This window comes from Ambystoma mexicanum, chromosome 10, assembly GCF_040938575.1.
Source record: "Ambystoma mexicanum isolate Mex_15411 chromosome 10, UKY_AmexF1_1, whole genome shotgun sequence".
NCBI lineage: Eukaryota > Metazoa > Chordata > Amphibia > Caudata > Ambystomatidae > Ambystoma > Ambystoma mexicanum.
Genome location: NC_090932.1, coordinates 118700889 through 118724948, shown reverse-complemented (window position 1 = coordinate 118724948; position 24060 = coordinate 118700889). Strand labels below are relative to the sequence as shown.

The 24060-nt window shown below is 52.6% G+C and overlaps 1 protein-coding gene across 1 annotated transcript in view; it reads left to right on the top strand.

Moving 5' to 3' along the window:
• The window catches only part of LOC138493140 (zinc metalloproteinase-disintegrin-like ohanin), a 415575-nt gene that overhangs the window by 279588 nt on the left and 111927 nt on the right, over nucleotides 1–24060 (top strand). The window lies entirely within an intron of this gene.

The window sequence follows — 24060 nt, the reverse complement described above, 5'->3', positions numbered from 1 at the left end:
CCCTGCTGGACCTCCGACTCCCGACTGTGGCAGGGATGCCTCCTCCACCAGCCTGGCCGCACCGTCAGAGGCAGCTCCACAGGGCACCCAGGTGACTGATGGGTGGGAAGATGGCACAGAGGACGACTGGCGCGTAGGGGGTCCAGTTGAGGAGGGGGTCGGAGCAAGCCCCATCAGACGGCGGAATCCGGCCTGGGTGACCTGTCCCAGCAGGCTGACGTGGTCAACGAGCCATTCGAGATGACCTGCAGTCTCTCCATGAAAAAGTCCTCCATGTCCCGGGAGGATAGCTCAGCGGCAGCGTGCACGTCTTGGAAGCAAGACGACACGAAGGAACAACAGGTTCGATCCCCGGGTCCGCGCTTAGAAACCTCTGGGTGTTTAAGCGCGTTATAAATACGTAACTAAGACAAAAAACACAATTACGCAACTAAGAAAAACAAACAATTCCTGTAACAGCGCCTCGATGCCTGCGGGCTGTGTGAGCGCTTTATAAATGTTAAATAAAAAAAAATAAAAATGGCCCATTGTCGCAACGCCACACCAGCCAGGACAGGCTCAACCCGGACATGGATGGCCACGTCCGCAGGCAGAGGAAGGCCAGTTGACGTCAGCTCATCCCCTGCCTGAAAACGGGTCTGGACGTAGGCATCCCTGCTGGTGCAAGATGATGCAGGGACAGGATCGGGGACAGGATTGCACACAGGCACCTCCGCGACGGCCTGTGCTGCCTCCTATCCCTGGTCCTGCACTGCACCACTAGCACCAGTGGGATCCCCACCTCCAGACCCCCTGGCTGATGTGCAGGCAGTCTCTGGTGCTTGCACGGCCTCCTCCTCCACCAAACCCCCCACCAACCTGGATGACTCCGTGCCATCTTCCCCTGTTGGGCCCTGTGGGGTCCCAGCTGCCCCTTCTGCTGCCGAGGAGTTCAACTGCAACCTCCGCCTCTTGGACCTCCCCCCGGCAGCTGCGGCCTGGGACGCGGCACTGGACTCCTCACTCCCCGACGAGATGACAACACGGGAGGGGAGCCGGGCCTTGCGTCTCCGGCTGGCGGTCGGATCCCCGCCGCTGTGCTCCACAGCACCTTCTCCGCCCTCTTCATCAGTTGACGCTACAGACAGGGAGAAACAAAACACAGGCATCAGGGCACTGTACAATGGACACATACACACATGACAGTTGCACATGAGTGGCATTGGCAAACCTTAGACATGTCATCACAATCCCCAACACACATGTCATTGCAACTCGCACACATGAGCCATACCACAGCCATATCGAAACTGCCAGCACCATCCCTACACATACAACAGCATCAGCAGCAAAAGGGGAGCCAGACATCACATGCAACACAGGAAGTGCACCACACATGTACACACACCACCACACTTGCATGCATGTCTACACCTCTGCCAAGTGTCGCACTGTTCAGACGGGCATCCATGTCACATCTACCATTCAGGCTTCCACATATCGCTGTCACATGCATCCATGTTGCATCACTGTTGCACCCTTGTCAAATACACACACATGCACATGTACACAGTGCTCATACATGCAGCCGAAAACAACATAAATGCCTGACATGACGGACATGTCTACTTACATACACATTCATCCAAACATGTGTGCACGCACAACTGCATTTGCCATGCAAGCCTACACACACAAGCACCATCCATGTCTCACACATTACAGCCCTCGCATGTGTCAGCCCCACGGCCCTGTACACCCCCACCCATACTCGACCCCATACAAACAGATGTGCAACCTGCACAATACCGAATAATCACCACACGCACTGCTCACAATCAGGATGCATGTACACTCACCGCTCGACTCCAGACGGGTCTGCTTCTCTAGGACCTGGATGTGGAGCACTGGGGATATGCGTTCCAGGACCCCCATCTGTTCTTCCGACAAGTGGCCCCGGCGCCCCTTGGCATCCGCTGCCTTCAAGAGGCGCCGGGCCTTGTTCAGGGTCCTGGACCTGAAGTCCTCCCAGCGCTTCCTGACATGTTGTAAGTCCCGGACTGCCACCCCCTCCGCGTTGATGGCAGTCACGATGTCAGCCCAGATCCGAGTCCGTCCTTCCTTGTCGGCGCGGGAACTTCCAAAGAGGGCATCATACTGCCCCAGGACTTGCTCCACCAGGACACCAACTTCGGTGGCACTGAAGCTGGTGCCCCTCTGCCTCTCTGGCCGGGGGTTTTCAGTGGTCACAGATGGTGTTTGCCCCGACATGACAACCCCAGAGGCAGGAGTGGGTGGGCAACTGGGTCCTAGGGCTGGGCTGTGGAGCGATGGAATTCCAGTCGGGAGTCTTCGGTTCCAGCAGGGGTGGTCACAGCAACAGCACCCCTGGCTGATGTGCAGGCAGCAAATGGCAGTGCACGTGGGCAGCAGGCAGTCAGGCCGCAGCAGATGGCAGGTGGGAGCGTGCTCGGGGCTCTGGGGGGCAGTAGTTCGGCCTTCTGGGCAGGAGCGTGGTCTTTCGTGTGCTTACGCGTGGCCAGCTTGGTACGGAGTGATTTGGCACGTGAAAATCCTGCACGTCACCGTGAAAATCGAGGAAAGGCCCTTAGCGCGTAAGCGCGTCAGCACGCATACGCGATTCTATTGGACCAAAGGCCCTCAGCGGGTAAACGCGTCAGCACGCATACGCGATTCTATTGGACCAAAGGCCCTCAGCGCGTAAGCGCGTCTGTGACGTGACCCCCACGGGTGTTTCCCACACAGCACGTGATGACAGAGCACACGTGGAAAGACTGCACGTCAGAGTCTCATCGCGTGTTATTGGTGGAAATGGCCCTACACGCAGAAGTGACAAAGCGTGTAATTGGTGGAAATGGCCCTACACGCATAAGTGACAAAGCGTGTAATTGGTGGAAATGGCCCTAGCGCGTACACGCCGCGTAAGTGACGCTGGACGTGTGGGCCTGTATAAAAGGTACGTGTAGAACACCATTTCCTTGTACGTGCTTTTCGTGGAGAGCGAGTGGGTGAATTCTGTACTTCTTGTCGTTTCACACGCGATTTACTTCACAGCGTTTCAAGTTCGTATTCCCTGTTACCTCTGACAGCTTTTTCTCTTTTTTCTCTTTTACTGGTTTACCTGGGCCTGTTCCCTCAAACAGTGTTCCCTTCTACTGTTGTCCTGTCTCCTCAGACAGCGTACAAATCTTTTTTGGCGGGGGTGTTGCCAACCAAACGCGCTCCTTTTTCACGCTCTTTTACCTGGCAGACGGTGAGTCACGCACGTATCGAACATCTGTGCTTGCCCCGTGTGTAGCCTACCCCTTCAGAGGTCATTCTAGGCTGCGTGTGACACGCATACGTTCATTCTTGTGTTACTGGGTGCCACAGCGTAGTGCAGGTTTTTCTTTCTGCACACGTGGTCTAGGAGGGGTTGCGTGCACGTCATGTCCCTTTTTTGGGGCTCCTGTTCGTAGCGTGACCCGTCATCTTTCCCCAGGGGTTACAATCAGCCTTGCAAGAGCACTAGGGTACAATTACCATCTGGTACCCAACCCATTTGACCCCCAATTGCCCAGGACAATAGTTTACAGCCACTCCCATACGCACATTAACATCAGTGCCATGGCTGGGAGGCGAGGATTCCGTAAGGGTGGCAAAGGTGGAAGAGCCACAAGTGGTGGCCGTGGTGGATCTGGTAGGGGACGTGGTTGTTACTTGCAGGGTGAGCCTGTCCCCCATGTGTGGAGGACCAGTCAAGGGCACCCATAATCCCCCCCCCCTCCCGTTGAGGCTGATGTGGCTGACACCATCCATGCTCAGCCCTTGTTGGACCAGCCCATTGTGGCACCAGACCTGGCTGACTCCATGGCTGACTTCCAGGTCAGCAGGCCTATGACACGTGCGCTGTTGCACGTTGATGTCACCATGCCACGTGCATCTGGGGCAGCAAGGTCATCTGCTGCACCAAGTAGGCAGGGCGGAGAGGCTGCAGGGGCAGCTGCGGCTCCATCCACCCCAGCCCTCACACACCCAGCCCGGACAGTGTCGGTCCTAGTCCATGCTGCTGACATTCCCCCTGACACCATCACACTAGAGCCAATGCCTGCACCAACTCCCATGCTGAGTGTGCAATCCCACACTCCTGATACAGAGTCCACCAGGGCTCATGCCCCTAGAGTCCAGAGCGGCGCAGGACACTCAGGATCACCACCACCTTCCAAGCGGAAGAGGAAGAGTGCTCGTCCGGCACAGGCTGATGCCCCAGACACGGCTACACAGTCCGGCCCGTCCAGGAAGCCCAGCTTCACGGATGACGAACTGAATGCACTTGTCGAGTATGTGTCCGCACATGACAACGAGATGGTCATTGTTGCAGGATCCAAGACCACACCTGCACAACGCCAGGCACACTGGCAGACCGTTGCGGACATCGTAAGTGCCCTTGGAATCGTGAGGCGCACAGCCAATGATTGCTATAAGCGCTGGAATGACCTAAAGCGCAGGGCAAAGAGTAAGCTGGCCTCAAGTCATGCCGCAACTCTAGTGACTGGAGGTGGGTCTCCAGTAGTAGACATGGAACTCACTCCACATGAGCCAGTCGCTGGGACCTACGTCACAGAGGAACAGATCCAAGGCGTGGGAGATTTGGCTGATTACGAGGCATTGTCCGGTGAGTGCACATGCATGTGTGTGTCATCCATGTGCATGGTGTGTGTGAGGGCTTCTGTTTGTGTGCCAGGTGAGAGTGTGTGCGCCTGAGTCGTATGGGTCAGCCATGTGCTTCATGCAATACATCCTGCGCAGCTGCATTTGGCCATAGCAGTATCCCTTCTGCCAACAGTAGACATCTAGCCCAATTGCACGCCAGTTGCCCTTGAAGTGTCACCTTGCCACAACATTGTTGCTTAATTTTTCACTGTTCATTTAGTCAGATTGTTTGCATTCCACCACTTTTACTAGGCATGTCGCAGTCCTCTAGTCACATGTCTGACATGGCTATGGTAAAGTGGAGTGACTTTGTTACCTGGATATCATTTGTTCAAACATGTCCCTGTGCAATTGGACCATTTCGGACTGGCAGCTCCAGGTGAAGAATCTGACCTGTTTGAATTAGAAAAGCTATTACATGCGGGAACTGGACTGAATGAATAGGTGCTGCCCTCCTCTCCATCTTCACTCAATAGCAATGGTACATGCCATCTGTGTGATGGCATGTGTGTTTCACCTGGCAATCACAGGCCAATGTGTGATGCCACTGCCAGGCAGCATGCAGAAAATGTGTTCATCTTCCATCTTAGTGTCATCAGTGTGTGCCATTTGCCTGCCCTTCATACGCAGTGAGGGTGCATGCATGGGAGGGTTTTAGTCATGTGGGACATGTGTCAATCAAGTACTGGTTATCTTGCTTCTCAGCCCTCATTGTGTGCCATGGTGCTAATGCCTGTTTCCATTTCTTTGTTTTTATGTCTTTGCAGGGGAAGACGCACCTGATACTGCTGGGGTTGTGGAGATGGTGCAGACCCAGGAGGGGTCCGAGGGCCGACCAACCACCAGTGAGGGACGTGGTGTGGTGGTGGGTGAGAACCCACAAGTGCTGCAGGTCGTGCTCTCAAGGGGTGTCTCTGGCTGCACCTCCCCCGAGCTGTACTCAGGTGTTGATTCGGATGAGACCTACGTGCCGTCGCAGGTGAGTGTTCCAGGGAGGGATTCTGTTCTGTCCCACCCACCTGCACCAGGGTCAGAACCCTCAATGGGGATGTCAGTGTTGGCAGCTACGCCTTTGGTGGTTACGGATGCAGGGTCACACTCCGCGACATCTGATCCTGTTCCTGGGCCAGCAGATCAGAGGGGGAATGCAGTCCTGCAGCCTCAGGCAGTGCCGGCACAGCAAGGCGCAGTTCGCCTTGCTCCAGACAGGTGTGGTGCCCGCCGACGTGGTGGCCGTACGCCACCTGGCAATACCGCATGGGAGCAATCCATTTACGGTATGGCAACCCAACAGGCAGCATCATCCGAGATGATGGCTCAGGCCATGGATAGGGTGGCCACTTCCATGTCCCCCCTGAAAGGCTGATGGAGCGACTAGTGCAGGCAACCGACTCCATCTGCCAGTCACACAGGGAGGACATGTTGGGGTCCAACAGGGACAGGCGGGCGGCACTGGCGACTCTGCAGGAGGCCATCTCCATTGAATCCCAGGGCCACAGGGAAGCCCTGAGGCAGGAGCTCCTTCAACTCGGACGACTCTTGTTGAGCTTGAGGCTTCAACACACCAAAGGACAGAACAGCAGCTGGAGCGTCTCACCCGTACGCTCTCAGCTGAGATGCAGGCAACGAGGGCGGAGGTCCGGGCATCCCTTGAGTTGTTGCATGGGGCCCTCAACACACTCATCTTCCAGAACCAGACCTACCACACCCGCATGCTTGCAGCCATGGAGGAGCAGACTAGGGCCTTTCGTGGGCTGCCTCCCATAGTGCAACCACCTCCGGATGCAGCTGCACAGGGTGATAATAGCGACAGCAGTGATACTCCCACAATAGGGTAGCCGTGTGGGCCATGAGCCCATGGAGGTGTTTTTTTTTCCCAGGATCCACGCAGGTGGGTTCTGGTGTGCATCCTGTCCTCGGACCTCCTGGGTGGCCTCCCCAACCCCCCCGGGCCCATCAATGGCCATTTTTTATTTTTTTTTATTTTTATTTTTATTTTTATTTTTATTTTTATTTATTTTATTCCCAATTTTTTTGGGACGATTTGTTGGCTTCCGTGGTTCCTGTGGGCATACGCTGCATTGTGGCTGGGCACATGCAGGCTTTTAATGTATTTGGTTCAGATGCTTGGGTTTGAGTCACACACACCCCTCCTGCTTCCCGTTTCCATGGGCTTGCAAAGGGTGTGCCCAAGTGACATTGACGTACATGGTGACATTGGACTCCCATTACATGTGTGGGTAGTCTAGTCAATACTGTGTATACATTCCTAGTGCATATTGCTGTTGTGTTGTACACTGCATGTTGCATTGATGTGTAACTCATCTTCTGTGTCTACCTCCCAATTTGCAGGTCCCTTCCTCATGTCTACACAAGGCCCTCTAGTCTGGAGATGGGGTCCATGTTGGCAGCAGTGCACCTACAACTCTACATGGCGCCAACACTGCACAGTTGGTAGTGGTGGGAGTGCAGGCATTTCCAGGTGGTGAGACTACTAATATTTAACATTTGTGATGTCATGTTAATGGTAGTACCTGCTCAAGTTTGTTGTTGGTCCGGCATTACTGTGAGCATTTCAGGTGTTGCAAGTTTCTAATAGGGACACTGTACATTGTGACACTAGTGTCATGTTGTGGGGATTACTTTGTTTACCTGCAAATAGCATGACATGGCACGGTGTGTCGTGTGGCGGTGCTGGGGTTGGGTTGGCTGACATGGCACTGTCCTCTTGTTGCATTTTGCAAGTGGGTATTCATTTTAGCTGCTTCAATGTGTTACTTCACAAAACTGCATTGGTGGTGTCTGTGTGGGTAGGGATGCACACATTGTGACACTTCCAGATGAACAATCTCAGGCGGATATGGTTTTCACGGTTCATTCTCCAGACATTCAGGATCAGTGTCAGGTTGAGTCATCATTGATTGTCAGATGGAATGTGCCAGGGCAGTGTGCACTCCACAGGGGTGTGATTTCTATGTGAAGTAATTAGCCACTAGCTGTGTACGGGCTGCCTCCCCCCGTGCCCTTTCCCCTCCCATGCGCAGCGGCTGTGCATGTGGTTGGGGATGTGGTGCCACCACCATGTCCACGGCCAGGCCCCGGCGTGTTGCAACGTTGTTCAGGACACATGCTGCCACTATGATCCTGCACACTACTGGGGGAGCGTACAACAGCTGGCCGCCAGAACGGTCAAGGGAGCGAAAGCGTGACTTTAGCACTCCGAATGTGCACTCCACTATGCCCCGGGTTGTAATCTGGGCTGTGTTATATCTTACCTCGGGTGGCGTGGTGGGGTTCCGAATTGGCGTCATCATGTGGGGGCTGAGAGGGTAGGCACTGTCCCCTGTGGAGGTGGTGATTGGTATCATTGGTGGGGTTGTGACCTTGCTCAGTATCTGACATGCATGCATGTGCAGTGGCATTCATACTCACCAAGCAGCCATGTATCGCCATGCCGCCCAGCTTCTAGGTCCCGGCTTAGGGTGGACATTCGGTAAATGAAGCTGTCGTGGGTTGACCCGGGATAGTTGGCATATACTGAGGTGATGATTCCCTTGGCATTACATACTACCTGCACGTTGATGGAATGCCAGTGCTTGCGGTTCCTATAGATGTGCTCTGATGCCCTGGGGGGACGTAGAGCCACACGGGTGCAGTCGATGGCACCTAGCACTTTGGGGAATCGTGCCACACCGTAAAAATCCAGGGTGGCAGCATGCCTTTCTGCAGGTGTTCTGGGCAGGTATATGTGCCTGCGGACTGATGGACGTGCAGTGATGATGTTCAAGACCTGGTGTAGGCAGCGTGACTGGGTGGCCTGTGATACACCACCCACAATGGCACTTGTCCGCTGAAATGATCCAGTGGCTAAGAAGTGCAGTACATTGAGGACCTTCTCCAGGGGGCTGAGTGCTTGGGAGCCCCACTCACTCACCAGGTCCAGTATAATGTGTGGTGGAAACCTGTACCTCCCATGCACCTGGTCATCAGGCATCCCGAAAAGGCTGGTTCTGGGTGTGAATATTCTGGCCCTGACTATCCTCCTCCTCCTCCTTTGGTAGCCCACGCCCACTGCTGCTAGGAACGGTATGTTCATCCTGGGTCTGAGCTTGTTATTTTGTTAGCGCGCAAATGTATGCGTTGCGCGTGTTGTAGGCGAGCGTGTGACCCGCGCACCCCTGAAATCCAGTACCCAGTCCAATAGCATGTGGAAATTCCCGCGCACCCCGGGATACAGTACTTACGTGTGTAAGTGGCCGCGCACCCCTGATATACACGTACATAGGCCAATCGCGTGTACGCGCACTTTTGTCCAATTACACGCGATGAGACTCTGACGTGCAGTCTTTCCACGTGTGCTCTGTCATCACGTGCTGTGTGGGAAACACCCGTGCGGGTCACGTCACAGACGCGCTTACGCGTCTGACTGCCTGCTGCCCACGTGCACTGCCATTTGCTGCCTGCACATCAGCCAGGGGTGCTGTTGCTGTGACCACCCCATCTGGAACCGAAGACTCCCGACTGGAATTCCATCGCTCCACAGCCCAGCCCCAGGACCCAGTTGCCCACCCACTCCTGCCTCTGGGGTTGTCATGTCGGGGCAAACACCATCTGTGACCACTGACAACCCCCGGCCAGAGAGGCAGAGGGGCACCAGCTTCAGTGCCACCGAAGTTGGTGTCCTGGTGGAGCAAGTCCTGGGGCAGTATGATGCCCTCTTCGGAAGTTCCCGCGCCGACAAGGAAGGACGGACTCGGATCTGGACTGACATCGTGACTGCCATCAACGCGGAGGGGGTGGCAGTCCGGGACTTACAACATGTCAGGAAGCGCTGGGAGGACCTCAGGTCCAGGACCCTGAACAAGGCCCGGCGCCTCTTGAAGGCAGCGGATGCCAAGGGGCGCCAGGGCCACTTGTCGGAAGAACAGATGGGGGTCCTGGAACGCATATCCCCAGCGCTCCACGTCCAGGTCCTAGAGAAGCAGACCCGTCTGGAGTCGAGCGGTGAGTGTACATGCATCCTGATTTGTGAGCAGTGCGTGTGGTGATTATTCGGTATTGTGCAGGTTGCACATCTGTTTGTATGGGGTCGAGTATGGGTGGGGGTGTACAGGGCCGTGGGGCTGACACATGCGAGGGCTGTAATGTGTGAGACATGGATGGTGCTTGTGTGTGTAGGCTTGCATGGCAAATGCAGTTGTGCGTGCACACATGTTTGGATGAATGTGTATGTAAGTAGACATGTCCGTCATGTCAGGCATGTATGTTGTTTTCGGCTGCATGTATGAGCACTGTGTACATGTGCATGTGTGTGTATTTGACAAGGGTGCAACAGTGATGCAACATGGATGCATGTGACAGCGGTATGTGGAAGCCTGATTGGCAGATGTGACATGGATGCCCGTCTGAACAGTGCGACACTTGGCAGAGGTGTAGACATGCATGCAAGTGTGGTGGTGTGTGTACATGTGTGGTGCACTTCCTGTGTTGCATGTGATGTCTGGGCTCCCCTTTGGCTGCTGATGCTGTTGTATGTGTAGGGATGGTGCTGGCAGTTGCGATATGGCTGTGGTATGGCTCATGTGTGCGAGTTGCAATGACATGGTGTGTTGGGGATTGTGATGACATGTCTGAGGGTTTGCCAATGCCACTCATGTGCAACTGTCATGTGTGTATGTGTCCATTGTACAGTGCCCTGATGCCTGTGTTTTGTTTCTCCCTGTCTGCAGCGTCAACTGATGACGAGGGCGGAGAAGGTGCTGTGGAGCACAGTGGCGGGGATCCGACCGCCAGCCGGAGACGCAAGGCCCGGCTCCCCTCCCGTGTTGTCATCTCGTCGGGGAGTGAGGAGTCCGGTGCCGCGTCCCAGGCCGCAGCTGCCGGGGGGAGGTCCAAGAGGCGGAGGTTGCAGTTGGACTCCTCGGCAGCAGAAGGGGCAGCTGGGACCCCACAGGGCCCAACAGGGGAAGATGGCACGGAGTCATCCTGGTTGGTGGGGGGTTTGGTGGAGGAGGAGGCCGTGCAAGCACCAGAGATGGGGTCTGGAGGTGGGGATCCCACTGGTGCTAGTGGTGCAGTGCAGGACCAGGACAGGAGGCAACACAGGCCGCCGCGGAGGTGCCTGTGTGCAATCCTGTCCCCGATCCTGTCCCTGCATCATCTTGCACCAGCAGGGATGCCTACGTCCAGACCCGTTTTCAGGCAGGGGATGAGCTGACGTCAACTGGCCTTCTCTGCCTGCGGACGTGGCCATCCAGGTCCGGGTTGAGCCTGTCCTGGCTGGTGTGGTGTTGCGTCAACGGGCCATGCGAGGTGACCTGCAGTCTTTTCATGGAGAGACTGCACGTCATCTCGAATGGCTCGTTGACCACGTCAGCCTGCTGGGACAGGTCACCCAGGCCGGATTCCTCCGTCTGATGGGGCTTTCTCCGACCCCCTCCTCAACTGGACCCCCTACGCGCCAGTCGTCCTCTGTGCCATCTTCCCACCCATCCAGTCACGCCTGGGGCCCTTTGAGCTGCTCTGACGTGGCGGCCAGGCTGGTGGAGGAGGCATCCCTGCCACAGTCGGGAGTCGGAGGTCCAGCAGGGTGGCCACCATCAACAACTCCACCCCAGCCGGCGGAGGATGTGCAGGCAGCAGGAGGCAGTGCACAGGCAGAGGCAGAGCAGCAGCAGCAACATGGTGGGAGACATGAAGGCTCGAGGCCTTCCACATCGGAGGGGCAGGCATCGGCCGGAGGGCAGGAGGACCCAGGACAGAGAGTGTCTTCCGTGTGGCAGCAGTTGGGCCACGCCATAGGTGCGGAGCGGCGGCGGGCGGAAGAGGCGCGGCTCACAATGGTCAGGGCTGAGAACTCCATGCGGAGGGCCCTGAGGCGGGCCGAGTGCCTCGAGGCAATCCGCAGGGGGTTGGAGGAGGACACAGCGTCGTCCCTGCGGATCCTCGGGGCCATGGAACTGGACCGCCTCCGGGACATTGAACAGGAGTTCGATGATGCCCTGGCCCGGGACACCACGGAGTGAGCCGTTGGACTTGCCCGCCGCCTTTGTATATAGTTCTTTAGTTTTAGGTTTCCTTTGTTTCTTATTATGATTTGGAGTCGACGGACACTGCTCCACTTTTTGTATATAGTTGATTTTTAGTTAGGTTTTTTAGTAGGTTTCCTTTGTTCAGTTGGGCTCATGGACCCTTGGTAGTTTTTTACATAGTTCTTTATTGCATAGAGAGATTTTTTTACATTTGACTTTGGACGACATTTTTGTGGATTCTGATTTGCAGTTATTTTTTTTTAAATACGGACATGCAGCTTATTTTTTTCTCATTCCCATTGTAGTTTGTTTCCTTTCTTTTGCATTCTTTATTTTTTTCAATACAATTTTGTTTTCATACTTCACTGTGTGGTATCATTCATTGGTTTCATGCATGTCATGTTGGGTGTTTTCCCATTCAATTGCAACCATTGTGTGTGACGGACATGGGTTCATTAGCTTCATGAACATTGGGGGTGTAACATGTAATTTCCATTTCCATGTGGGTGAATGGGTTACATGGTAGGGCTTTTTGGCTGTGGAGGCTGACCATTACGCACATGATTGGGGATTGTGAGGACCTGGTGGAGGCTGCCCCATGGTGGCAGGGGGGTGGGGGTGGTGGGAGACATGAGTGGGGGCCTGGTGGAGTCTGCCCATGGTGGCAGGGGGGTGGTGGTGGAGACATGAGTGGGGGCCTGGTGGAGGCTGCCCCTGCACTTGCTGGGGGGTGGGGGTGGGAGACCTGAGTGGGGGCCTGGTGGAGGCTGCCCATGGTGGCAGGGGGTGGGGTGGTGGGAGACATGAGTGGGGGCCTGGTGGGAGGCTGCCCCTGCACTGCTGGGGGGTGGGGGTGGTGGGAGACATGAGTGGGTGCCTGGTGGAGGGTGCCCCTGCACTGCTGGGGGGTGGGGTGGTGGGAGAAGACATGAGTGGGGGCCTGGTGGAGGCGCCCCTGCACTGCTGGGTGGGCGGTGGTGGGAGACATGAGTGGGGGCCTGGTGGAGGGTGCCCCTGCACTGCTGGGGGGTGGGGTGGTGGGAGACATGAGTGGGGGCCTGGTGGAGGCTGCCCCTGCACTGCTGGGGGGTGGGGGTGGTGGGAGACATGGGTGGGGGCCTGGTGGAGGCTGCCCCTGCACTGCTGGGGGGTGGGGGTGGTGGGAGACATGAGTGGGGGCCTGGTGGAGGCTTGCCCCTGCACTGCTGGGGGGTGGGGTGGTGGGAGACATGAGTGGGGGCCTGGTGGAGGGTGCCCCTGGTGGCTGGGGGGTGGGGGTGGTGGTAGACATGAGTGGGGGCCTGGTGGAGGGTGCCCATGGTGGCAGGGGGGTGGGGGTGGTGGGAGACATGAGTGGGGGCCTGGTGGAGTGCCCCTGGTGGCTGGGGGTTGGGGGTGGTGGGAGACATGAGTGGGGGCCTGGTGGAGGCTGCCCATGGTGGCAGGGGGGTGGGGGTGGTGGGAGACATGAGTGGGGGCCTGGTGGAGGCTGCCCATGGTGGCAGGGGGGTGGGGGTGGTGGGAGACATGAGTGGGGGCCTGGCGGGGGCTGCCCATGGTGGCAGGGGGGTGGGGGTGGTGGGAGACATGAGTGGGGGCCTGGTGGAGGCTGCCCCTGCACTGCTGGGGGGTGGTGGGAGACATGAGTGGGGGCCTGGTGGAGGGTGCCCCTGCACTGCTGGGGGGTGGGGGTGGTGGGAGACATGAGTGGGGGCCTGGTGGAGGGTGCCCCTGCACTGCTGTGGGGTGGGGGTGGTGGGAGACATGAGTGGGGGCCTGGTGGAGGCTGCCCCTGCACTGCTGGGCGGTGGGGTGGTGGGAGACATGGGTGGGGGCCTGGTGGGTGCTGCCCATGGTGGCAGGGGGGTGGGGGTGGTGGAAGACATGAGTGGGGGCCTGGTGGAGGGTGGCCATGGTGGCAGGGGGGTGGGGGCGGTGGGAGACATGAGTGGGGGCCTGGTGGAGGGTGGCCATGGTGGCAGGGGGTGGGGGTGGTGGGAGACATGAGTGGGGGCCTGGTGGAGGGTGCCCCTGCACTGCTGGGGGTGGGGGTGGTGGGAGACATGAGTGGGGGCCTGGTGGAGGGTGCCCCTGCACTGCTGGGGGGTGGGGTGGTGGGAGACATGAGTGGGGGCCTGGTGGAGGCTGCCCCTGCACTGCTGGGGGGTGGGGGTGGTGGGAGACATGAGTGGGGGCCTGGTGGAGGCTGCCCCTGCACTGCTGGGGGGTGGGGGTGGTGGGAGACATGAGTGGGGGCCTGGTGGATGGTGCCCCTGGTGGCTGGGGGGTGGGGGTGGTGGTAGACATGAGTGGGGGCCTGGTGGAGGGTGCCCCTGCACTTCTGGGGGGTGGGGTGGTGGGAGACATGAGTGGGGGCCTGGTGGAGGCTGCCCCTACACTGCTGGGGGGTGGGGGTGGTGGGAGACATGAGTGGGGGCCTGGTGGAGGCTGCCCCTGCACTGCTGGGGGGTGGGGGTGGTGGGAGACATGGGTGGGGGCCTGGTGGAGGCTGCCCCTGCACTGCTGGGGCGTGGGGTTGGTGGGAGACATGAGTGGGGGCCTGGTGGAGGCTGCCCCTGCACTGCTGGGGGGTGGGGTGGTGGTAGACATAAGTGGGGGCCTGGTGCAGGGTGCCCCTGGTGGCAGGGGGGTGGGGGTGGTGGTAGACATGGGTGGGGGCATGGTGGAGGCTGCCCCTGGTGGCTGGGGGGTGGGGGTGCAGGGGGACATGTGTGGGAGCCTGGTGGAGGCTGCCCATGGTGGCAGGGGGGTGGGGTGGTGGGAGACATGAGTGGGAGCCTGGTGGAGGCTGCCCCTGCACTGCTGGGGGGTGGGGGTGGTGGGAGACATGAGTGGGGGCCTGGTGGTGGGTGCCCCGGGTGGCTGGGGGGTGGGGGTGGTGGGAGACATGCATTGTTGATCAGTAGTGCAAGGTGACATGTGGGTTGGCTGGGGGGCATGCCCATGGTGGATGGGCTGCCTACGGGACATGAGCAGGGGTGCAGGGTAGTCCCCCGTGGTGTGGGCTGCCTGCAGGGTCCGTGGAGGTTGTGGAGCGTACACCTTGGAGGACCCACACGGCCAATTCACGTGTGGTACTCCCCAGAACCCCTGAAATACACATACCCTGCTGAAATCGTGTGTGGAACTTCCCGCGCACCCCTGCAATACACGTACCCTGATGAAATCGCGTGTGGAACTTCCCGCGCACCCCTGCAATACACGTACTCTGATTAAATTGCGTGTGGAACTTCCCGCGCACCCCTGAAATACACGTACCCTGCTCGCACTGGGCCAATCGCGTGTGGAACTTCCCGCGCACCCCTGAAATACACGTACCCTGATGAAATCGCGTGTGGAACTTCCCGCGCACCCCTGAAATACACGTACCCTGCTGAAATCGCGTGTGGAAATTCCTGCGCACCCCTGAAATACACGTACCCTGATGAAATCGCATGTGGAACTTCCCGCGCACCCCTGAAATACACGTACCCTGCTGAAATCGCGTATGGAACTTCCCGCGCACCCCTGAAATACACGTACCCTGATGTAATTGCGTGTGGAACTTCCCGCGCACCCCTGAAATCCACGTACCCGCCCAAATCGCGTGTGAGACTTCCCGCGCACCCCGGTATACACAAACACGTATTTTTTGTCAGCGGGTGTCCCTGTTTGTGGGTACCCCTTTGCACGTCATTTGTCCTGGAGGGCCACAGTATAGGACATTCATCATGGCAGTATATAGGTGCTATTTGTTGGCGCACCTTTTGGCGCACATTTCTTACAGCCGCAGAGACGCTACCGCCTGCTTTCTTGTGGCGGTCGTGTTTGTGCCTGTGCGCTGGTTTGACCGTGCACTTTTTTGCCCTATTCTATTCCATGAATACGTGTTGTAGGCGAGCGTGTGGGCGTTCCGCGCACTTGTGCCCTGTACTTCCCCCGTGACGCCCACGTTTTGGCAAGTTGTTCCCCATTCCGAGTGTTACGCCTGTGTTCCGCCTACTTTTGTTGCGTGCGCCGCGCTATGTGCGATTTTCGCTGTGGCCTGTGCGATTTTCGCTGTGACCTGGCGCACGCAGTTAGATGGCCTGTGCGCCAATGTGCGCCGCACACTTTTTTATCGCACATCCACTGGTTTTCTCGCGCACGGCCTTCCATGAATCGATGTGCGCTGCTTTTCGTGCGATTTTCGCACTTGCACTGCGATTTTCGCTATTCCACTGCGATTCGCACGTTTTTGTCCACTTGCGCCGCGCTAATTGTTCCATGAATCGGCCTGATAGTGTCAAAACTCTCACAGTCGCGTGTAGCCATGTTAGCTCCCTTATGCCTTTCGGAGAATTGTGTGGCTGTGCTCTCTTCCTCTAGGCGTCTTACTTTGCCACTTCAGTACTTGGAGTAGAATTCCCAGAATTCAGTCTCAGAGTATACCATTTCTCCGTTTTTTTGGGGTTTATTTTAAGTGTGTTTCAGGTATGTATCACTTTTCACACTATTTAATATAATATGTATAGACTACAATTTCCAAATTCATACATAGAATGCAATTCAAATTAATCAATAATCATATAATATCAAAATCCTCAATACTTATCCTTAGAATTCCTGTGTCATACATTACATCTTGGACTAAGCCCAACCATAGCATTCTTAACTAAAAACATAGCCTTTATCATGATAGAGCACATATCCTGTTGAACACATACATGGGTGTGGAATTATCGAGATATTGGCAATCACCCCACCATCTGAGAGGTTGTCATTGGCAGGTGCAATGGCCACAAGAGTATGAATAGAAGATAAGGGGAGCTATGAGAGAGCATGTTAGAGGCGGGGGCTAGAGGAGTAAGGAACTTGTATGCCAGCCAGACCCAGATCAGGACAGAGCCACAACAGGGGAGACTACGCAAGCCGAGCGCTTCTATTTAGGATAGAGACGCAAACTAACCAACCCCTACTAACAATTTCCCTTTCTGCATACACCTCTCAAACTCCAAACCACACACAAAGAAAAAACCTACAGCACAACAAACCGCACAAACGTCACTACACTGGAACAACAAAACAAAAAACACACATAGCCTTGCACAACAGTACACAAAGACTACCGGCCGCAAACACCCCAGGCTCAGCCAAGGGATCCACCGGGCTGAGGCCGCCAACAGCACATCACTGCTCTTGTGCACGTTTCCTGCTTCCTCCCACTAACTCAACCTCCCCTCCTCTTTTAGAGCCGCCAGAACGCCAAGGGACCACTCCAGTGGTGAGAGTGCGCGGTACAAATGTACTTTAACATTAACATTAACATTAACAATACATTCTCTCCCCCAAATTAACATTTTTTACTATATCTAACCATAACTTCGAGAATGCCAGCATCAACGATAAGATTGCACATTCTATACAATGCACACAGAATGAGTCCTCTGAAATACATTCACACCTATCTGCAAATCGAGCCAAAGGCCGCTCGTAAAGGTGTGCTAGTACTGTGCATTGTGTCTATCGGTTTTGAGCTCCATTTTACATAAGCGACATGTGCGTGGTTGGCTTATCGAACCATGCCAAATTCCAGTTATTACTAAAGTCGATAGTTTATTAAAACGTAGAAGCAGGATTAGTCTACGATGAACAGGGGAAGGATGTATCCTCAGATATCTAGCAGGAGTCAATAACGTTCTATATAGACTGGCAAACTCATGATATGTTTTTACACTATGTGCATGCTCTGTAGTCTTCACCTAGTCCTATTCCATAGCTCAGGTTTTAAACTCCCACTGCAACATGCCAAATCCAAACTCCCAGCAAGGACGCCATCCTATCTCCCCAAAAGAGCCTTCACAGTTCCTCTAATATTTCAATAATCCCAGGTTAGCATGTGCCATCATAGCTTCTCCCAGCAAGTGCAACAGAGGGCAGGTCGGTGTTGTCATCGTCGTTATATACAGCTATCCTCTTTTAATCAATACTGTACTATAAATTGATGATAAGCCCAATTCAAGTCTTATAGCCTATATAGGGATCCCCTACCAGAGTCCTAAAATCCTTCCGCTGATTTACCCTTCAAGATTTTTTTAGCCAACCCTCATAATTCGCATAGCTAGTTTCGAATCCTTAAGTTAACATAGTGACAATACTTTGTTTATATGCTAAGTGCACCCTTCTAGACTGTAGCCAGTTGTGTTAACTGCATTTCTCTTAATTACAGAAATCTGGGTCAACGCTCTTAACCACCTATTTGCAATCAGCTCATTGCTTCCTCCCTTGGCTGAGATTTCGTTCCCCAGATATGTCTAGGGGGACACTTGATCAATGTACTCATTCCCAATGTGTATCTTCAGCTTACTATCCTTAGCCTTTCCACATCTCATTTGTTTCCTTGGCATACGCAGACAGCCTGGCCGCACTCCTTCTCATGCTGATGCACGCGTTGCCTAACATAAGCACAGCATCAGCATACGCTAGCCAGGGTATGTGGGTCTGTCCTACTTTAGGCGCAAAGTTCTTCCCTGGCACGAGATAATCACCCAGATCCTTCATGTATTAGTTAAAGAGCATCGGTGCAACGACACAGCCTTGTTTCACTCCGCTGTCTGTTGCAATATCCCTGGACAAGGTCCCATGGCTATTCAGTTTCACCTGTATTCTCGTGTGCACGTGTACATGCATTAGATAATATAGTACATATCCTGGAAGGCTTTCACTCCTAACCTTGCTCCACAATGTATCTCTCTATAGGGTGTTGAATGCTGCCCGAAAGTCAACACACAGGGCATTTAATGGCAGGTAATTCTTCACCAATGCCTCCTCCATCAACATATTCAGGGTGAAGCTATTATGAATCCTAGAGCAACCAGGTCTGATGCCAGTTTGAAATGGGCTCAATAGCTGCTCGCTGCTCACCCAGTCCCTAATTCCATTTAACAGACATGATACAAAACATGTCCTAGGTTTGTCTGATAATGCCAAAGGCCTGTAATTCGCTGGGTCATCCCTGCCTCCCTTTTCAAAGACTGGAACCACGATCACCCTTTGCCAGTTTTACGGGATGAAGCCACTGGGTCAAATAATGTAAACACCGCCGCTGGCCAAAACTCTAGATTATTTGTATTCACCACATTTGCTAGTCCAGCCGGGCCACGGCCCCTCGAGCTATTCAATTCATGTATCTGTATTTGTGTTTATTTTATTTGTATTGCGCACCTGCCCCTGGGGCATCTCGGCGCATGTCTTATGGAGTGCATAATGTTACATACGGATGCACAAGGACAGCTCATCAGTTACATAGTAGTAGCAAGTCAATACACAGTAGTCGAACAGGTACAACGGTTGAACAAGGGATGCATAAGGATTTTTCATCAGGTACATGGTAATAGCAATTCATGCAAGTATTGAACAGGTCCGTGTGTTGATCAGGGTACATCTTTACAAAGTACAGGGAAAGTAGATACAGTCAGGTGGGCGAGGCAAAATGGAGAGGCCCTCCAATTCACGAAACCGAACGGATTATACCCTATGTGTGTAGAGCAGCTTGGTCCAGCTCTTGAAGCCAAAGTTTGGTTTTACTCTCAAATAGTTCATTAGAGGTTTCAGACCTAAGAGTATACTTTCCATTACACCCTCCTTAGAAACACACAAACCCCACTTATAGGTCACTATGTCCCCCTCTTCTTGCTTCTCTTTTGTGCCATACTTCATCTTCAAAAAGCTCACCCACCGCTCTCCACGTGTGGGGTCTACAGGCCTATCCTCCCTGCTACACTTAGTGCTGTTAAAGATTCTCCAGAATGTCTTTGTATTGGCAGTGCCCAATATCATATCATGCTCATCTTCTGCCACTTTGCTTTAGTGACTGAGAAGAAAACATGCACCTTTCAATCCAATTATTATACTGATGTTCTAGTAATCTTAATTGACTCTCATGCACCAAATACCATTCCTTTTGTTTACCAACATATCGAAATTGCTGTCTTGATGCTCTCTTTGGATTGTGGATCTCCACGTCAGAAATACGTCTACCGTCCCTATTTGCTTTAACTATACAATTACTTCCGATGGGTAGAAACTTTGCTGTTGACCAGGTGATTTAATTTTCAAGGTTATTCGGATCTCCCTCCATTTCACCTCAGAATTGAGCAAGAGTTGGAGCCTCAACATATTTACTCATTGCTTGCATGTTTCTCTCAGTCCAGCCGACCCACTTACCTTGATTATCTAACTCCAGTTCACCTACATTGCCTACACAAATAGCCTCAATTTGCATGTACATTGTTAACACAATCGCAGCATGATACGCTATACACAGTAAATGCACCTACTAGTGAACGTATATTGGGCAACAACATTACATGTCAGAAGAAGTAATCAGTTGGGGTGCTTATGTTACCCATTCTCCTGGTACAGGTACTAGTTATATCTCCTGTGACTCTACTATTAAGCAACACAAGTTACCAAACATGTAAAAAGTCCACCAACGTTTGACCCTGTGAATTCTCTTTCATTTCTACCATTTGACTGGTTGGTGACACATTTTCACATTTTGCTAATTGTAATATATCAACAATGAGCGTGCGCTCCCCCCCCCCCCACACACACACAACCACCTCTATATCTCTACCTCTATCTATTTCAGCTTAATTTAGGATCTCCAGTAGGCAAAGCAGGGTATTTTCATCCCCAGGAGGGTCATACATATTACACATCAAATACTTTGGTTTGCTCATAGTATCCTTTGTACTAATTATTGCCTTTTGTGGAAAGTGGCATTCAGAAGTGTCCAATTCCACGGACGATGGGTCAGATTGGACACCAGTCAGTAAACCACCTCCCGGACGCCCTTTTGCCCCCTTAACAGTCTCTTTGCAATATACCCGATACCCATCTGTAGGTGCTTTGGACATTAGCCAACTCTCCTGTACACGCATGCCTTAGCATTCACTAACAAGCCCAAACCTCCTTGATGTGCAATAAGATGGTTTTGACCTTTTGTGTTCCAGGAGTCTATTTTCAATTGTCAACGCCTCAATACAGAGTTCGAAGGTAAAGGTCCAGCCAGCCAGGCCCTTTCCCCTTTTTGGTATGCCTCTGTAACACATTGTTTTGTGCATCAGTGTTCGGTATTTGTTGTTGTAATTTTTATGCCAAATTTGGAGGGCAGCACATCTGATATGTGCTCTTACGCAACATTTACTATGATGGGCGACACACATGGGCGACACACATTGCACATATGTTGAGCTTGTCCTAAAAGCATTCGCAAGCACAATGAACTCAATATCCCTTGAGTGTAAGACTCGAAGAGCAGGGATTAAAGAGAATACCAACAAAATATGAGATCGGTATAAAGGCTTAGGACTAGACTCAGGGAAAAGGTTCGTAATAATGAAATCATAGTCACTTATATTTCCCTGCTGGGTAGAGGATTTAGCCATCCGTCCACCAGTGTCAGACCTCTGAGTTATCTTCCGGGTCATCTTCCTTTCCTTATCCTGGCCCGAAAGGACCCTCCCCCCACTTCCTCAGCCCTGTAACAACAGGTGCCCAAAGGGGATTGCATACTTATATCCTGAGCCACTAAGGCTAGACAATATGGCTCTGCTACTGTATCACCACCAAGTTGAACCGGTGTTTTCAGTACACTGCTTCTCAGTCTTTCTCAGACTTCTTGTGCTTGAACTACAATTCCCAGAAGTCAGGGTTTACACTCTCATTCTCCCAGTCTTTCTTAAATTACAATTTCCACAATTCAAGATCAGAGAGCTCCTTCTCTCACTTTATTTATTGGCCACTTTGAACTTCAATTCCTAGATTGTGGTGTCTGAACAGTCTCTTTAATGGATATTGTGGTACGTGGACTTCATTTGCCAACATGCAGCTTCAAGCTCCACTCATGTACTTGTAGCTGAAAAAGACCCCGGTGCACTACCAAAGTTAAAGGCCAATTGCACTGTGACCTATGTCTGTACACATCACAAAGGTTATAGGGCTATACACTATACATCCACATTGATTTACAAAGATACCTATTAACCCTTTGTGAATAGGCACCATGTGTATCTAAGTGGGTTTCTTTTCAAGGTGTATCGTTTAACACATCTGTATTCCCAGCTCAAATCTTTATAGGAATCTAGGTCACTTTATTTAGTACAAAAGTGCAAATCCAACTCGATATCAAGAAAGCAGTCAAATATTCTTTGAATTGCATGGGGTTTCTAAGTGTGAATACAATATACAATGCAAAACAAGGTTTTTTTAAATTTAAAAAAAAACATTAAATTGGACAGGCATATCTTGTTCATACATGTGATTGGAACAGAAGTGTGCTTCAATCATGCCTATTCTATAATAATCTACACTGTCCCATTACATTGCAGAGTCATTGTATCCAATGTCTTAAGCTCCTCGATTTGAAGAGACTAGATATCAACTCCAATACAAACTCTATACTGTCAACACATTGTGTTTCGCCCTATTAATCAATGTACAGAACAATACTCTGTCCGCTTCCCCAATTAATCTATTCAGCCTTCATCAGGTCATACTAGATTTACTTGCAGTCATCAAATGCCTCCCTAATATAGCGATGTGTTCATCCAACTGATTCTTACTTCTTTATAACCTTCCATGCTTCATTAGTGGCATTTATTCAGCAAGGTCCATCTGCCACTAACGTCCCTCATTTCGAGTCCAGCTGTTATTCATTTGTTTGCGTCAGCATACTGTTCTCGATCGGGCTCCAGTGTTTCTCTTCAACTTGGCCATCTCTCCATATGTTGGCGATTTTTCAGGGCACAGAGATCTGCATTCCAGGTATGCCATATATTACAATCGAGCTCAAAATCAAAAGCTTTCACAGTCCTTCTGGCTAAGTATCCCCATGGTCACTTACTCGTTGGAAAACGCTAGTGCTCTTGTATTCTCAACCAACCTCCCATTGCAAATTTCTGGGCCTCTGAACCCTCCTCCAAAATGAACTCCTTCACTCAATCTTTAACACGGCTAACATGAACTGGTTGAATTTTCCCTGCATGGGATTGCGGCTGGCTGAAGGGAGCTTCCAGCTCTCTCCATCCTAGGTCGCTGGTTTAGTTCTCTGTGTCTCATGATCTTTGGGGTAGAGCGGTCCCCCAGTATGATCTACTGGGGGACCTTATTCGACAGTCCTCTGCCTGTAAAAGGTGTCTTGGTAACAAAACCCACTCACTCAATGTGGGCTTTATCACTCCTTTCCAAATTACGCAATACAATGTATACAGCCAATTTTTAGAGGTATTAGATATTTTCAAAAGCTACAGGAGATAGTTGGTTTTTGATTGATAGTAGAATATCAGAATACTGTGCAATGGGACAAAGCATGGCATCAACCCCATCTATGAGTGTTTTATGTATGAAAGAAGATGTTGGAAACATGATATGCATACTCCATAAGAATCGCTGCAGGCTGGTAAGTATCTACACAAAGAGGGGTATGAGGCGAGGGGTGCGCTTCGAACATCCCAGATGTAAGGGGTGCGGACGTGGGGATATCCCAGAGCTAACAAAAGCAGTAAAGTCTAGATGGCATGAGAAGAGCCCAGAACCAGCTGAGGCATAAGGGGTGGAATACTTGGGACGGCCTACGATCCCAAAATCAACTCATGGCAGCGTGGGGATGCTCATGGGGGAGCATAGGAAAAGCCCAGAGACTAGGCATTGGGCAACCACACCAAAGAAGCTTAAACCTTGCAGTGTCCACTTTTCTAATTTATTTTGAACAGAGTGCCTTGTTCTATGTAAAACCTGGATCCTCTTGTGAAGGTAGTAAGCTATTGATAAAGTTGCAGTGTAGACGGCCGCATTGCAATTCCAATCACCTTAGAGCAGTTTCTTAGTGGAGTGAATGCTTATGGCCGCAAAGCACAAGTGCACAGGCACGTCATTAGCAAAAACTGCACAAGTGCAAGTGCAATGTTGCACGGTAGTAGCATTGTTCAAAAAAAGCTGAAGTGCGAGAAAGCACATTCTTTCAGTGGATGTTTGTATCAGTGCAATGCTTGCCCTGTCAGAACTAAAGCAACACGGGTGTCTAGTCAAACGGTCGACAGACAAATGGTCGACACAATTTGGTCGACAGGTCAAATGGTCGAATTATTTTTTATTTACATATATATTTTTTAGGTTTTCGTTTAGGGAAAAACAATATTTATTTGCATTATGGCAATGGATGCCATAGTGCTAATAGTTTATACATTTGAATTAGCACCAATGCAAAGTTTCTCTATCGAGGCCCATTCCTGCTTTCATTGCCGGGCAGGAAGGAGGTAAAAAACTGTGAATTTTACCATTTCTGATGTATTAA